This window comes from Nelumbo nucifera, chromosome 7, assembly GCF_055504915.1.
Source record: "Nelumbo nucifera cultivar China Antique chromosome 7, China Antique-T2T, whole genome shotgun sequence".
Lineage (NCBI taxonomy): Eukaryota > Viridiplantae > Streptophyta > Magnoliopsida > Proteales > Nelumbonaceae > Nelumbo > Nelumbo nucifera.
In genome coordinates, this window is record NC_142655.1 from 47,314,336 (window position 1) to 47,330,031 (window position 15,696).

The 15,696-nt window shown below is 35.1% G+C and overlaps 1 long non-coding RNA gene across 1 annotated transcript; it reads left to right on the forward strand.

The window, feature by feature from the left end:
• Positions 1-833: 833 nt before the first annotated feature.
• Positions 834-15,696, forward strand: LOC148790462 (uncharacterized). The gene is made up of 2 exons (XR_016078238.1): positions 834-1,319; positions 15,366-15,696. It is a non-coding gene; the product is annotated as an uncharacterized LOC148790462 (long non-coding RNA).

Sequence of the window (15,696 nt, forward strand, 5' to 3'; positions counted from 1 at the left end):
CCTAATCTTGTTTTCAGATTTGGTCCAGTTTGGTTACAAGAATGAACATTGAAGATGCAGTTTTTTAAATTGGTAATACGATTCCCAAATGGGAGCAAAGAAATTTTGAAAATTTCGTCCAACTTTCCTGTAGGATTTAGCTATCCATATGATGAATCTCCCATCCCTTCAAAAAGTACTTCCATGATAATGCACTAGTAAACTTCTATGGCAGCAATTTTGTAGGTAGAGTTTCTTAAAAGAATGAAAATGAGCAAGATGGGACATGATTATTTTTTATGTTGCAAACTACCTCAATTTTTGTACTATGCATTGATTTTTCATTTTAAAAAGAATATGGCCCATGACAAGAATTTTGTAACCAAATAGTCTAATGTTATTCATTCTTGCCCAGAATGAACAAGAATTAAAATAATGAGGCCCAGAGCAATAAACCAAACATGGCCTAAGGAGGTCCAGGCATTTGTATTACTGCTTGTTATATGCAGAATGAAGCCTAGAGCAGTGAACCAAACATGGCCTTGGTGTTTATATTGACTTGTTTAGAAGCTTGTTGCATGGTGGAATGTCATGCACAAGTTGGCTTTGCTTTTAAGTGTCACCCGTTTAATTTAGCAGCACATATGTTAGCTTCCCCAATGATGGGATTTGATACATGCTATATGGATATCATCTCCACCAAGTTGTATTGCTCCTCTTTTTAACTAATAAATTTATTTGTCAGCCAAGAGAGAGATGATTGTCTTCATCAGATATGATAGGCTAAAAAAGGGATTGTACTATTTAAAGAACTATAGTAGAATGCTCAGAAACAGGGGTGTTAAGGTTTCGGATTGGACCCTGTTCAAATCGAAAGTGTTATGGATGGATTGGATGGTCCTAAAGATGGTATGGACTCGAACCGGTCCATACCACGAATCGTCCATGCATAGAATGGACTGAAATTGGATTAATTTAAGGTCCTTTGGTCCATTCCTTTCATTTGAGACTTCCAAACTTTTTGAAGGCTAGGGCACGATGTCTCCACCGCTCCAGCCTCAAAGTCCAGAGATTGAACGAACAACCGATATTCTCCATTTTCTCCAGTGGTATTCTCCTAACTTTGGTGGTAGTCTCAGTGGCATTTCCCTATCTCTGGCAATCTACCACTGTCGATTTTCTCTTGCTTTCTCCCTTTCTCTCCAGCGACAGCACTCCCCCTTCTATCAGGCAATCCTATTTCTAGTCATTTTTTCTCTCGCCTTTCACCTCTCTCTCTCTCTCTCTCTCTTAAGTGCTAGGCTCCTCTGAAAGTTTGACCTCTGTGATTTTTCATCCAGGTATTTCATCTATCCTTTGTCATTAGAAATGAGAAAACAATGATTAGTTGGATAGTTTTTAAATAACAATTTTGTTTAAATAATAAGCTAGATGTAAATAATTTCCCTTGTTTAATACTTGGATATTGCAATTGCTTTCTATTATATTTTTTGATAATTGCTTCTCTATTATATTTGGAATTCTAAAAATGATATGATATTTAATAATATTAGAAGATTGGCTCAATGGATTTTATTTCATATCGTTAAAAACCAATTATTAAATGACTAAATGTTAATAGTCAGAAAAATTCTAATCCAATCTCTTGTGCAATTTCAAAATTATTTGAGCCATCATGGCTCAAGTGCATTTTTTTCCTTGGGGAAAATCTATGCTATCAAAAATACATGATACCATACAGGCTTTGACCAATCAAACCCACCCCCGTCTTGTGAATTTTGATAAATATCATCTGATTGGATACCGGTTTTATGATATTGGTTGATTGGTGATTTGGTTTCAGGTTTTTCCGGTATCATAGTCAACATTTAATCCACAAATGGACTGGATTTGGTGATTTGGTTTCAGGTTTTTCTAAGTCAGAAATAAAGGTTTAAAAGTAATCCACAAAGGTTTTAGCAATATCCTTATATTTTGACACCCAGTCTCCAAAAGCACATTTAATCCAATCATTATTATTCCTCTCACAAAAAGTAGCACTCCAATGAAAAATTTTAATATTTTATCTCCTTGGAGTAACTCAAATTTTGTTTCTAGAAAGATTCTAACTAGGAGGCTATAAGGTGTGATCTTGATATAAGGTCCGTAACAAATCAGAGTTGGAAGGGTTGGCTTGTTCAACTTGATAGAACTAGAAATCTAGATTTTTCGTTTCTAGTGTACATTTCCAAAAACTTCTTTATTCCACTCAATCAAATAATTTTTCATATGGTCCAACTTTAAATTTATGTGATCACCAACATATTCTTGGATATTAACTACCAACTGTCCTGGATAATATTTTTACATTGAGGGTTAGAAAGCCACATTTCAAAAAACTTAAAGGGTGTGTAGGTGAGGAATGTGACTTAGGATTCAGGTCCAGGGTAATAGGATGATGGTTCGAACCCCTTATAGCTAAGGTGTAACCTGCTTTTAGGGGGCATTCATTTTTGGGATTTTGAGAGGGGGGAAAGTTGGTCAACCAAAACCCATCTTCTTTTTTTAGATTTATGTGGGAACTAGGAAAAGTTTATTGTCCTAGGTGGATAAATAACTTTCTCACTTGGAGGGAAGTTGCTAACAATTGGATAGGACAAAAGTGCCCCTTTTAATGATGGATTTTTTATGGTTAAAATGACCATTGTCTTATTTATTTGGTAAACAAAAGATCATGGGTAAATGCGCTTACTTGGGCTAACCAGGTAAGTGCATTAATTTACTCAAGTAAATAACTTATTGAAATGTGAACAGGGCCTTAGGGGAAAGAGAAATCCACTCAAGTGAAGCAATTACATACTCTATTCAGAGTTCAATTCATGCAATTGGAACCTTCTCTTTTATTGGACCAAGTTAAGCCTCTTCCCCTAATACCAATTTCCATCAACTTAAGAGATAAAACAAGTTGGACAAACTCCCTAGACACACGTTTAGATCTACAAATATAAGTACCAAAGTACTAGGTTCATCAGCATCCACAATATTCGTTAAAATCTCCCATTAAAATAAAAGGTAAATCAATGTGCATTAACCAAGAACAAAGGTTATCCTGAAAGTAATTTTTATTTGAAGTTCAAGAAGATATTTTTAGAAACATGTACCTGTTTGACATAACAAAAAGAGATATAGACATTCTAGATCTCTAAAAGATAGCTAGTCCTCCAGATTGGCCTTTTGGGGGAATATAGTAACAATTAAAATAGCCAGTGGAGTTAGATAACTTGGACATTTTCTCAAAAGGGATTAATTTGCATTTTACAAAGAAAAATAAAATCAAGGTCAAATTTGAAAGCTAAAGCCCAAAGACCTTAAATTACCTTGGGGTGGGAAGCCCCAAAATAGTTCTAGCTATAAATTTTCATGGGCAGTATTTTGGCTGTTGTGGGCTAGCCACCACCACCCATATCACAAAGAAAATGAACTTAGAAAATAAATAGGAGATATAGGGAGAAGATGAGCAAACCTGTGGATCTCCATTCCCAGTTTCTAACTCAAGAGGAAGAGAGCTGAAGGGATGAGAGATCCATCGTATGACACCCAAAGTTTGCGGAATAAGGGGGCGAATTTCAAAAATTTTTCTCCCCCTTCAACTGAAAATCGCATTCCCTATTTAGAAAATCATATTTTCAATGATCATTCTTGAACCATAAACTGAACCAGATCTGAACCAAAAGGAATAGGAGATGATTATACCTGATACGGAGAAAACAATATCCTCCAACGAAGGTGTTCACGCCCAAGAAATGATCCAAAGACTGCTCCCACTGAATATGGCGCAGTGCAGGATGGAGCAGAATCAGCAGTGTTCTTCTCCAAAAACTCTATCCTTCGCAAGAAACAGCAGGATGGCACGTGAGCACAACTTCCTATCAATTCTTCATCCAAAAACTGATGTCAAGATCAAATCTTGACTTCTCCCACAAGTGGAAATCGAACTGGCAAAACAGGGCGGCAAGAACAGGGAGGCGGCAAGAAAGAATTCTGCAGGGATGCTTAATTCTTCCTTCTTGATTTCAGCACTAAAGAGAATCTGAATGTATCTTCTCAAGGTTGTCGCCCCCTTCTTCTTTTGTTAATCCTAAAGGATCAGCTCCTAATCCCATTAGGAGCTGCTTATCCAAATCATATTTGGATCAACCCTCTCTTTAGGTGATAAGGTTAAACCCTTATCTTATCTGCATATTAGATTAGCTTTCGCATAATCTCATTACGAGGTTTCTAGATCTGAATATTCAGATCTGGACTCTCTGCCTTATCCTATCTGCTAATCCATCTTAGAATTTGCCCCATTATTAACTAAATAAATAGTCCAGTTCGAAATGGGCTTTAGGCCCATTAAGCTTATGTGCTCATTTAACCTTCCTAACTGCTGCCCAGTTGGGCTTCCTTGTATGGCATGGGACCCAAGCATTGATCTACACATCAGCCACATGGGTTCGGCCCAGCCTTTGTTACAAGGCCTAGCCGAATACATTGTTATGGACAGTGCACCCCCTGAAACCCATCAAATGGGCTCTATGGGCCCAACACTTACCCTAAGTGGTCTCTGTGCCAAGCCACCTTATAACACCTAGGGACTGTGGGCAGATGCAAGATTAGCCCATCAGGTATTATCCTCAATGGTCTTACACTTAACCTCTCAGCCCATAATAATCATACACTGCCCGATAAGAAATGACCTCTCCCTCGGCTGCAAGGAATAGTGTTGCACTCTACTTATATGGATCCCGAGAATTAAAACCTTCTTGCAAACATTTGAGAAACCATAATATATATACTTTTATTTCTCATATAAAATATACTTTGCAAAACAAATCTCAACGGTTGAAATCCGCTGCCGGCAGTCTTGGTTTCCATCAGCGATAGTGCATCCCCGATCATTACCTTTGTCCGACAAATGGGTTGATCCTATCACTATGATCACCCACTCAGATGAATTCTCGGACTGTCCCAACATACCTAGGTTTTGACCCCCGCTAAGGTTCTCACTGATTGGTACATCAAAGACACCCCAATCCGACACCCAGTGCAGTATCATAATCGAGTCTAGGGGTTGGGTGTAACTTTCCAGTTTTGCCCATCAATCTCCAAAGTCCAGGGCAATATTGGAAATCTGGTCCAGTTCATAGATTCAATTAATCTTACACTGTATGTGCCTAGAGTCTCACCCTGGCAGCTGAGACAGGCCACCCCAACTGACTTGGTGGCACCACAGTGTCAGCCTTGTCAGGATAGGTCTCCCCAGACCGATTCACTAGCTGTGAACATTCTAAACTAATACGAGTCTCATTAAGTGTCCAGTTTAAAGGTATTACACAGAAACATACCAAGAGAACATGAATCAAATATGCACTTTTATTCATTTACAATAAACTCATAAAGTACATCATTCTGATTGAAGCTAAGGGCATACAAAACTGTCTAACAAGAGCCATGTTGCTCAATGTTATGATAAGTAACCACCATTTCATGGATAATACGATCAATTGACGGCTCACTAGAAGTAAAAGGACAACAAATCACAAGAAGATTAAGTATTAAATTCCAAGTTAGCCACAATATCAAGATGAGGGCATTTACCGAAGACATTAAATGGGGAAGGAATAGGTTCAGGCATAATCAATTGGAGCATAGATTTGATGTAACTCACATATGAAGAGAGAATGTGAAAGAAATTTGCTCAAAGAATTAGAGAAAAGAAGGAGATTGGATGAAACTTTATTACTTTAAAATGGCCTACAATATGAGGCAACAAGGTTGGGGACTCTCACCCAAAGAGATGATTATCTCAATTCTCAAAAAAGCTCTAGGCTTCTCAAAACAAAGGAAAGAACTTGATGCCTCTAACATGAAATTACAAGGCTTTATATAAAGAGCAAAAACTAATAACTGGAGCATTTAATAAAGTTAGCTGAAACCCAATAACAAAATAGCTATTGAAGTTTTTAATGAACTAGTTATTAAAAGTTTATTAACAACTAACCATATGATTCTATGTTTCTCATACCATGATTATGGACTGCATCATTCTCCACTTCTTGAAAATAACTCATCCTTAAACTTTGATGTAAAGATTGTCTTTCATAATTTTTCATCAATATCCTTCAAGTATTCATCATTTATCCAAGCAATTTCTGGTGCGGGCTTGTCCTTCCAATGAACCAAATATTATGTATAAGTACATCGTCACATACTTGTTGAATGAACTCAAGGATATCAATTATCTTTGATTTTTCAAATGAAGATGAGATACCCAAATCATCAATAATAGTTGGGAACTGATTCAGATCACCATGAAAAGGGTTTAAGTTAGCAATGTTGAAGATTGGACTAATTGCCATTCCACATGGTAACTGAAATTTATATGCATTGGGCCCAATTTTTTTCAAGATGAGACATGAGCCAATCTTCTTATACTTGAGCTTGTTTAATGCATATTAAGGATATAAATTATCTAATTTTTCAAATAAAGATGAGATACCCAAATCATCAATAATAGTTGCGGACTAATTTAGGTCACCATGAAAAGGTTATAAGAAGGCAATATTGAACATTGGGTTAATTGCCATTCCACATGATAACTCAAATTTATATGCATTGGGCCCAATTTTCTTCAAGATGCGATTAGGGTCAATTTTCTTATACTGGATCTAGTGATAATTACCTATTGGGAACTTCCTTATATATGCCAAGACCAAACCACCTTCTTAAAAATCTGTGTCAACATCAGTAACCTCGCTGTACAGCTTATTTGCCTTTTTCAAATTTACTCTAACATGCTCTTGGATTTTATAGATGTGATTGGCAAGTTCCTCATTTCCATGCTACTCCTACCTAGGTTGGGAGTTGGCATTCTATCTAGTACATAACTTGAACTCTTTCCATAGACTATTTCAAATGGAGTCTATTTAGTAGATTGGTACTTAGAATTGTTATATGCAAATTCATCTTGGGGAAAAACAAAGTCCCATTAGTGAGAATGATCACTTGCTAGACATCAAAGTAAATTACTAAGAGGTGATGTTCTTAGGCACACCATGAAATTGAACAATTTCTTTGGAAAAACATGAGCAATATGAGAAATATCTACAATATTTTTATATGCAATAAAATGAGTCATCTTTGAGAACCTATCAACCACCACAAAGATAGAATCAAAGTCTTATTTTGTTCTTGGCAACCCAAGCACAAAATCTATACTTATACCATTGTTGAGTTGGAATGGGTAGGGGCTGGTAAAGTCCAAGATTTTGAGTTTTACCCTTGGCCCTTTAACATATCATACATTGTTGAACAAACCGTTCTACATCTCGATTTAATTTAAGCCAAAAGTAACACTCACAAACCATGGAAATGGTTTTTCCTCTTCCAAAATGGCCACCTAAGCCTCCATCATGTAATTCTTTTATAACTTGAAATCACAGGGATCCCTCTAGAAGGCAAATTTGATTTCCTTTAAAAATGTAACCATCCAAAACGTTGAATTTATCATTTTGCCCAGCTTTGCAATCATCCCATATCTTGTCAAAGTAAGGGTCACTCCTATAATTTTCAGGTAAAAGATTAAACCCAGTTACTTTAAAGGATAAAGTTTTCAAAAGACGAACATTTTGATTAAGTGCATCAATTACTTTACTCTTAGTACCTGCCTTGTGATAAATTGCAAATGTATACTCTTGGAGGAAAGAAACCTACTTGGCATGTCTTGCATTGATCTTTTTTAAGCACTCAGAAAAAGGAGAGCTTCATGATCAAAGTATAGTATAAACTCTTTATGAATGAGGTAGTGACGCCAGAACCTTAAAACTTGCACTATAGAATAAAATTTAAGGTCATAAGTTGAAAAATGCCTTTTGGCTTAAAATTTAGCTTTTCACTAGAGAAAACTATTGGGTGCCCCTTTTGACTTAAGACAACTCCAATTCCTACATGAGATGCATCACATTCTACTTCAAATACATCCTTAAAATTAGGTAAGGCTAGGATGGGTGTCTCAATAAGCTTTCTCTTGATTAGATTGAACCTATCTTCAGCTTCATCTGTCCAAACAAAACTTTTGGACTACATGCAATTAGTTATAGGGGCAATGATCGTACTAAAATCCTTGATGAACCTCTTGTAAAAAGTGGCTAGGCCATGGAAGCTTCTCACTTTCATTATTGACTTTGGGGTTGGCCATTTCACAATGGCTTTGACCTTTCCATCATCAAAATTTATACATTGAAATAAGACAACATAGCCTAAAAACACTATGTTATCAATCATGAAGGCACACTTCTTAAGGTTAATATATAGCTTTTCATTGTGCAAAACCTACAATACTTGTTTCACATGGTTAATATGCTCATAAGGTGAAGAGCTAAATATAAGAATGTCATAAAAATAAACAACCACAAATTTTCCAATAAAAAGTCCTAAAACTTAATTCATTAACCTTATGAAAGTACTACGACATTAGACAATATGAAAGGCATGACTAATCAGTCATAAAGGACACTCCATGTCTTAAAAGTAGTTTTCCATTCATCACCGGGTTAGATACAGATTTGATGGTATCCACTTTTAAGGTTAATTTTTGAAAATACTTTGGCCCCATGCAACATATATAACATGTCATTAAGCCGATGAATAGGAAAATGGTATTTAACCGTTATTTTATTAACCACTCGACTATCTACACACATCCATCTTTCTTAGGTGTAAGAAGTGCAGGTATAGCACAAGGGCTGAGACTTTCTTGAATAAACCTCTTATTTAACAATTCATTTACTTTCCTTTAAAGTTCAACACGTTCTGTTGGGCTCATATAGTAATGGAGTAAGTTTGGTAAAGGGGCACTAGGAACTAAGTAAATACGATGTTGAATATCACACATGGGTGATAATTCACTCAGAAGCTCCTCAAGTGTGATATCTTGAATTCTCCAAGGAGTTCTATTAAACATTAAGGTATTTCTTCTCTCTTTTCCAATCTAATGGACTCTTGGATTACAAGGGCATAAGCAATAGAACTTTTTTTAAGAGTCTTCAAATTGTTTAAGGAATAAAAGATTACAATTCTCTTAGTTACTCTTGAAGGAATTTCCTTCAAAGGAGTCAAAATATATTTCATTGAGATAAAGGGAATAAATATTCTTCCTACCATCATGTTGGACCTTTCTATCATATTGTCAAGGATTCTCAAGTAAAAAATGACATGCATCCATAGGCAATGCATCACATCAAATCTCATCATTTCACTTCCCTATTGAAACTTTTATCAAACACCATTCATTAATTAGAACTTCACACCCTTTCTTAAACCATGAAATTTTAGATGGCCTAGGGTGTTTCTCACATTTTAAATTTAGTTTCTCAACTTTCCTAGCCACCATATTTTCACAACTCCTTAAATCAATTAGAATTAAGCACTTCTTACCATAAGTAGTGTAAAAAGTATGGAATATATTACTACACAACCATTGGTCATCCTCCTTACTTTTAGGGGCTGTTGGAATTTGTCTAATTATAAGACTCTTGGTGCCACTATCAGGGTCACATAATTCCTCACTAGCTTCATTTTCATCTTCAGTAGGGACAACTTCTTCATCATTTTCACTTATTAAGTTCAGCCGATTATCAAGATTTTTAGAGGGACATTCATAAGCTAGATGCCCTTTCTTTCCACATCAGAAATACTTTTGTTTGGGTTTCATTGTAACCATTTTCATGTTCCTTCAAGCCCTTCCCATTTTGTGGATTTGGTCGATCAAGTGTTTAGGTCATTATTTTTCTTTCTTTAGAAGCCCCAAAAGTGGTTTTCTCAACTCACGTAAGGAAGCCCTTTTTAATTTCTCTTCTGCCTTCAAATCCATTTGTTAAGCTTCTTCAAGACTACCTTAGTGGTGTAAAATTATTTCATCTTGAATGGATAATTTTAAACACTTAAAATACCTTGCAATTAATTGGTCGTCAATTTCTTGTAAATTCACTCGACTTAAACATTTATAAAGTTCTTCGGTATAATCAGAAACACTTTGATCATTATTTTGGTGGAGAGGATGAAACTTTCGATATAGAATTTGAAAATAATTAAGAGGGAGGAACTTATTGTAAAATTTGATTTTCATTTTGGCCCAAGTATTAACTCGTCGAATTCCTCTCCATTCATGACTTAGTGGTATTGTTACCATTAAACTAAGGCATGCCCTTTGAGTTTTGTGGCAACAAATTTGACTTTTCTCTCTTCTAATAGTTCTTTCCACTCAAAGTAAGTTTTTAAAAATGCAATCTAATCACAATAAAATTTAGGACTGACCTTATCGCCAAAGTTAAAAATATCAATATGAATGTTCTTGTCGGTTCTTTCTAAAGCACATACAAGTTGATCCATATCCCAAGAATGTCATGAAGGTGCTGATTTTGGTATTGCTACTCTAGTAGAACTCGATGTTTCGGAATGGTCCTCCGTATTAAATGCGACCAAATCTTCAAAGGATTGCTCCATGAATAAGGTTAGACAAGTGGGATTGCTTGTAGAGGCTTGCTTGGGAAGTATACATAGCATCTCTTCCATCATGCATTGAATGGCATTGTAAGATTGCTTTAATTCATTGACTTCTTTCCATAAGTAGGCATATTTTATTGGAACCTTGCATTGATTCTTAGGCCGACCTCTTGGCATGATGTCTCACTTCTTTGAAAGGTACATATATGCAATCGGCTCTATCGACTGAATTTTCTTCATTTATAAACTTTTATAGAAAATTCTAATTGACAAACTTATTGCATTAGAAAGTAGACTAAAAGAGTTTTCCAACAATATATGACATGACCCAATTTAATGAAGATTTCACTACTGATCATTTGACCTATTTTCTAGAATTGTAATACTATTTCTATATGAAAAAAAAAGAGTAGAGCAATGATGTTATAAGCTCTAACTCCACCCACTCTGATATCAATTATGAGGAGAGAATGTAAAAAAATTTGCTCAAAGAATTAGAGAAAAGAAGGAGATTTGATGAAACTCTATTACTTTAAGATGACTTACAATATGATTCTACAATGTTGGGGACTCATTCACACAAAGAGATGACTCTCTCAACACTTAAAGAAAGCTCTAGGCTTCTCAAAACATAGGAAAGAACTTAATGCCTCTAGCTTGATATTACAAGGCATTATATAGACAACAAAAATTAGTAGTTGGAGCATTTAGTGTAAAACTAACCGTTAGAGCATTTAATAAAACTAGCTGTTAGAAACCCACTAACAAACTAGTTCTTTGAGCTTTTAATGAATTAGCTATTAAAAGTCTACAGATAACTAGCAATATGATTTTATGTTTTTCAGACCATGATTGTAGATTGCATCAAGATTGAGCATGAAGAGCAATCTAATGGATTTCTAGTAAAAGAACAGTCCTTGGAGTAGGCTAAGATGAGGTTAAAGTTGGAGGAGTGTGGCTTAAGGTCTAGTACTAAGCAAACTTGACTGATCAATGGTAGTAGTAATAGGAGCAGGTTGGTGGGGAATATCAAGGACTAGAGGAGTATCAAGAAGTGTAGAAAACTAGAGAAAGTTCAATGAAATCATGAAATATCAGTCTTTGCCAGCGTCTATGCATAGGAAGCTATGCCCAAGGTCTAGGATTATCCATGATATGATGGTTAAAGAAAAAAAGTCAAATGACCACCAAAAGTTTGAGGGATGGGAGAAAAACATCAAAGATTAAAATGGCCAATCCAACTACAAATAAAACAAACAATCAGAAGAGATTCATAAGAAAAGGTAACCCAGTTTTCTGCACTAAAAAAGGCTCTAGAGTTCAATGGAGACTCCATGGAAATAAGAACTTTAGCATGTACAAAGTGCTGCTCAACCGTGAGCTGATTGACTAGACCAAACCTTTTAGCTTGACAATGCCCAACAAAAGGGATATCATGGATCTGGACCCAAATCTCAGTATTCTAAAGCACCTAATAGTGGTCTTTCCAGTTCCCATTCCTTCAGAAGAATGATTTGACCATTTAGAAACCATGGGCGAAAGAGTTAGACAAATCAGCGAAAGGAGGTGAAAGCTATCAAATCAAGTCAAAAACTATCAGAGGGAGTCGAAAAGAATTATAGCTCTTGAAAATCCAAGGGCACCAAAACTTTAACTAGAAAGGGGCGCAAAATCCGACTCAACAACTAAGAACAAGGCAGAAAAGCTAAGCACAAAGAACAACCAAGGGAAAGAAAATAAGAACACAGAACTAATTACTCTATTAACAAGCTCATAAAAGAACAAGCCTGAGCAAACAATCATAAGGATAGTTAACAAACAAGTGGAAGACAGAGTTAACAAATAAAACAAAAGAAGAAAAGGAAGAACAAATTAGCACTTAACAACCATAAATATACCAATCAAATAAAATACAACGAGAGTAGCAACTCGCCTGTGAGAACAACACCATCATTAGTAACCTCTATTCTTTTTTTAACCTTCATTTTTTTTTATATCTTTTGAAGGGCTACACAATGGAGTAGTCCATCCCCCAACCCATAGAGTTTGAATCATCGTCCAATACTATTCGACCACATCATATTCTCCTACTCATTTTGAAACTAACGGAATTAGGATGCTAGTGGTAGTGTGGCCGTCAGTTTTTATCAAATTTGTTTAACCCCTCCTTTTCATTCCATCGTTCCTGCTGAGAGTTCTCTTCCTCTCCCTCCCCTTTCCACCCACTGCCCCTTCACCTTCACATACGTCTGAAAGCGGATATCTCACTATCTTCGGAGATGAAGCTACATCTGAGCCATTGTAAGTCCCTCTCTCTTCTCTTCTCCTCCCTCCCCACTGACACGTTGCATCATGATGCAAATCGCAATCCAACCCTGTCGTTGCAACCCTCTCTGGTGCTGTACTCCAACCAATTCAGGAACCCTCCTTGCCACTGCAACCCTTGCCAATGCTGTATATCGGCCAGCTCCTTAACCCAACCTCACCCCTATAACTCTCATGATTCTTATTTCAGCCACTTCAAGTTTATTTACATGCTTATTTTTATACTTTTTGATTTAATATATTGTGTGTTGTAATCTATGCCTGTTCTTTTTTACATATTCTAAACATGCAACCCACTTCATGTTTATTTACTTGTTATATTCTTCTGATTAATGTGATTTAATCTATGCCAGAAAGAAAAATCCATTAAAAATAAGGAAGAAAAATGATAGGGGTAGATGGTATTTTCTTGTTTACTCTCGTTAAGCCATCTATCACATGAGTTTCCCATCGGGGTAGACGGTATTCTTCTACTTTCGAGTTGAGAGTTAATGCCATGCTTTAGAGTCTAGGGTCCATTCCTTCATTGATTACAATATAAGCTTTGATTTTCTTTATTTATGTTTTAGACTTTTAGTTCTGAAGAATGTTAAATAGTTAGAAACATAGATTGAAGAATAATTGGATCTTCTTTTCAAGTTTGGGGAATATCATAGAAGTTTTCTATCAACATGGTCTCTGTATTACAAATGGGATGAAAATCTCACAATTGAAAATTGAAACCTTATAGAGTTACATTCCATAAATTCTGTGTACACTGTATAGAACTAAATTGAAGAGAAACAAATGGGAACAACTCTCTTCCCAATTTCACAGCCTTGTCTTCTATATGTGCATACAATGCATCTCTCTCTCCCCTCTTTTTCTTCTCTCTCTCTTTACCAGTTATAAACTCATATGACTTGGACCAATCATCTCATCTAATTACAGAATAGGGGGTGTAGATCTAAAATGTTTTTGTTTCCATTTATTCTACAATTTGCCACATCAATAAAAATTAAAACATGTTCTTGAACTATATTTTGTTTTGAGATCAAACAAAAAATAAATTGGTATATTCCAGAAAAAAACAATCATGTTTTCGGAACATAATTAATTGTATGACAGTTATATTTCATATTATTTATGAAAGACGAAAGGTGATGAGATAAATTAATTGTATGACAAAAATATGTTTTTCAAACCAAAAGAGAAAGAATACAACTTTTTTAAGAAATAATTTATTTTCAAACCAGTTGGTTTTTTTTGGAACTTAGAATAAGAAAAACTATTCACATCGAAGAACACCCCTTAAATCATCCGAGAATATGGTATCAAATATTTATCATTGATAAAAATAAACAATTCTATTGAAATTATGACAGTTTGAGTTTGTGTCTTCTAATCTTATCATGGTGTAAAACTATGCCGACATTTGGCATGGGTAGTCTCTTGATTTAGACCCATTCACTTGTGCCGCCGGAGCTCTCGATCACCATTCTTAAGCTTTAGTTTGTACACTCAATAAAGATAAAAGAAGGTAAATTTTTGTGCCATAAAATTTGCATTTCATAAAAGATAAAAGAAAGTAAGTTTATGTAACAATGATGAAGGTTGCAAAGAAAGTTCATGATGGACAAGTGACTTTGGCATCATAGATCCAAAAAAGAAAGGTAATGTTATGTATTTTACAATGAAAAAGGTATAAATGAAAGGGCATCATTGCTCAGCAATTAGAGTTCAAGTCACCATCTCCTTAATTTATTTACAATGAAAAAGGTATAAATCTAAGGTTGCCTTCTTTGTTTTGTACATATTGTGCTGGATTGGGCCCTTTATTGTCATACAATCATGTAAATACAACATGGCCATATTGCATATCAGTTTTTCTTTTCTTTGGTAGCAACTATGATTGGAAATTACATTAAGTTAAGACTGCATATGTCATGGTAATTGTATAGATATAAGCAATGGGCTAGTTTGGTCACTTGGCTCGCCCCAGATCACCTAGCTTGAAGTAAGATAAAGCCCATCTTGGGCCAAAATATAGGCCCAAATTTTAGTTCGTGTTGTGATCAGGCAATAAACAGCTTATCTAATTTTACATGTATACTTTATGTTTTGAATATTATGCACTTGGTGATTCATTTCCAATTGATTATCTCTAACTGTTTATTTCTCTTTTTATCTAATGATATATAAGTTGCTAGATATAATATGGTTTCTCATTCATCGATAAATAGACCTAATAGCTTTCCACCATTGAAATGCAAAATACATCAAAGAAATTGTGTTATATTAAAATCTTTAACTAATGATATATAAGTTGGTAGATATAACATGGTTTCTCATTCATCGACAAATAGACCTAATAACGTGCCACCATTTTAAAGTGAAATACATCAAAGAAATTGTATTATATTAAAGTATATTACACCAAGGAATCCAGGCAAGCTTTTTTATAGATGTGTAAGTCTCACCTTAATCTATAAAGATTCAAATTTATAGTTAGATCTTATTATGATTATTTAACAACTATATTGTCATTTTATTTGTAGGAAGACTGTGGATGTTCCTTATTCAAATGGTGTGATCAACATTTTAAAGAATTACCAAATGATAAGAATTCATGGATAGTACAAGATGATGGTTCAACAGTAGATTTGCTTCAAAGAGATGTATTAAATTAGATAAGAATGGAGTGGGCATTTTTTAAACACAAGATATAGTTGGAATTTGTCAAGATTAGAAACATGTTAACCATGCATTTAGTAACATTATTTGTTTTGTTAGTTTTAATTGTCATGTTGCTCTTTCGTTTGTAATCTAGGATAGATCTTTGTATTAAGTTTTATATTGACTTAGACAGGGGGACATATTCTATCTAAA